Raw genomic sequence first — 2,375 nt, 5'->3', positions numbered from 1 at the left:
GTTTTGTTGATCCAGGTCGTACTCTATTGACTCAAGAAAAGTAGGTTTAGAAGGTGACACCTCCGCTAATTGTCAAATCGCGTCTATCGGATAACTACTTTAATCAAAATTATCAGGTTCCTCAATGCTGGCAAAAGAGCTTTGAGACTTCCCGCCCGAGGATAGAATGTGAATCAATAATGAATGCGATGATCAAAGAAGCGGCTAGACATAGGTCAAAGGTACAACCGCTACCGCCAGTAGGATTTCCTTGCTTTACTAACGAGCTAACCTACGAACCGCTCCGTGGGCTACGCGAAGGGACGAGTTAAGGAACAAGAGTAAAAGACGACGTGGACGTCATACTACACAACACAAGCAAAGACAGGAGGCCATTTACAGAAGGGCGCGCCTTACGTGCCACTACCAACCCTCACAAGCTTGCTAGCCCTTCTTTTTAAGCTGTGGAGCGTACCAACTTTGATTAACATCGAGTTGTATGTTTCGCTGCTGTCTAATGAGGCGCAGCATCGGTCTGTCCAAGGGACTGGATCCCAAGGCTCTTCTTAGTCTAACATGATTGTTGTAACCCCTTATTCTCTTCTAATGGGGGTTGCTCATTGGATTTTGATGGAATTCAGTGACAGTCCACCCCTTAGGTCATACCAAGGTGCCCTCCCCTACCTATAGATCAGACTTGCTGAAAAGAGCAGATGAAATTCTATTGTGGGTGGTTGCTTGTAAGGTTTGAAGCCTTGCTTGATCGGTAACCGGTGCTCGACCAGATTCCTATCAAGGCCAGGCATTTATGAAGACTCCCAAGTAAAGCAGTCTTTGTATTCTTGCAAAGATTGACAATCGCTTCGGCCATTTCACTAGATAGGTTCTTACTGACATATGTGGGCCGAGGTTCTGCTTTTGCCTATAGGTTGACTTCGATCACATCATCTTGAACTTCTGATCGTATGTCGTACAGCTTTTCTGGTGCTTTGGGTGTAAGTCCTCTAATGTCAGCTCTCTGGAAGGCCAATCGAATCTCTGCTTGATTGGCCGTAACTGCATGATCGATCTCAAGAGGATTCCCATGTAGATCTATGAAACTACAGCCGAACCAAATGCTTTCTTCTTCATTTTACTGGTTGTTCGGCACTCCATCTCCATACCAGTCTAGCATCACTGACTTGTTTGTGTCGTCGAGGCCCGATCGACTGGTGTCTTCGACGGGGCTTCAATAGCGGCGATCGGTCGATCAGACCGAAAAACCTGATTTGAAGATCGCCCTTTGAATAGTAATAAGCATCAGCGTAGACTTCCGCTGCCTTGGCTTCGTATTCAAAGGGCCTTGGGTCCGCGGGGAAAACTTTAACGTAATTGTTATGCCATAGCATGATGCACTGGTTGAGGCTCGATGGTACACACATCTTCCTGTGTATCCATTCTCTTCCCAAGAGTACGTTGTACTGCACTGGGGCGTCGATCACATCAAATTGGGTAAGGCTTCTGTAATCGCCGATCTTGACCTCTAAGAGAACCGTGAAATGGAATTTGACCTGTCTTGCAGTACGCTAAGGAATATTATTAGTTAGACAGAAATCTAAAGTGCGCATATGTACTATAGCTGCAAACGAAAGAAAATGGATCCTTGTTCGGGTGTTCTGGTGGTGTCCCCGTCTGGTCTACTATCGTCTCTTCACCGCCGCTAGACTACTTTAGCCCCCCAAATGGCACAACCACAGTTGCTGGCTTGGCTCCCTCTTGCCTCTATTTCCAACTGGCGAAAGGCCGAGTCAATTCAATTGACGGAACATGTATCATTAGGTATTGATCTAAGCTTAGAACGGGCTAAGAGGGTAGCCCACGAGCGAAGAACTTGCTGGGATCGAAGAACATCCTGAGCATAGGCTCGTAAGAGGGAAATGAATAGATGAGCTCCCCTTGCCTTGAAAAAGGCCAGCCGTTATAGTATATATTCTTTTCACACCGGTGCTTTTCTTCAAAAAAGGCATTCTACTTTGATCAAACCCTGCTCCTTCTTGCTTGAGCGTATATACAGGCTTCTTACTACTACTATGGGTTGGTAACGGCATCCCTATCCATATCTTTATGCACGAACGAAAGGGTTTCACCCGTTCCCGGAAATGATCATTTTTCTGAGCTTTACTCCACAGGTATTATTTATAAAGTCTAACCAGTTCCTATTCTTTTCACCGCCCCTTTTTAGTGAAAAGATGGTTTATTCGCTATATAGCGATCATTTCGTATATGATCTCTTTTCTTCTCAGGCTATTGGCTTTTTATCAAACTTGATAAGATGAGTCAGTACGTTCCGCGGTTAAAGACGAATCCGATCTTTAGAATGATTTCCAGCTTTCAACCACCGGTTTCTTATTCAAAAC

Source organism: Vigna unguiculata, unplaced genomic scaffold, assembly GCF_037176805.1.
Source record: "Vigna unguiculata cultivar grain cowpea cultivar isolate G323 ecotype 2 unplaced genomic scaffold, ASM3717680v1 ptg000478l, whole genome shotgun sequence".
Lineage (NCBI taxonomy): Eukaryota > Viridiplantae > Streptophyta > Magnoliopsida > Fabales > Fabaceae > Vigna > Vigna unguiculata.
This window is presented reverse-complemented; position numbering follows the sequence as displayed.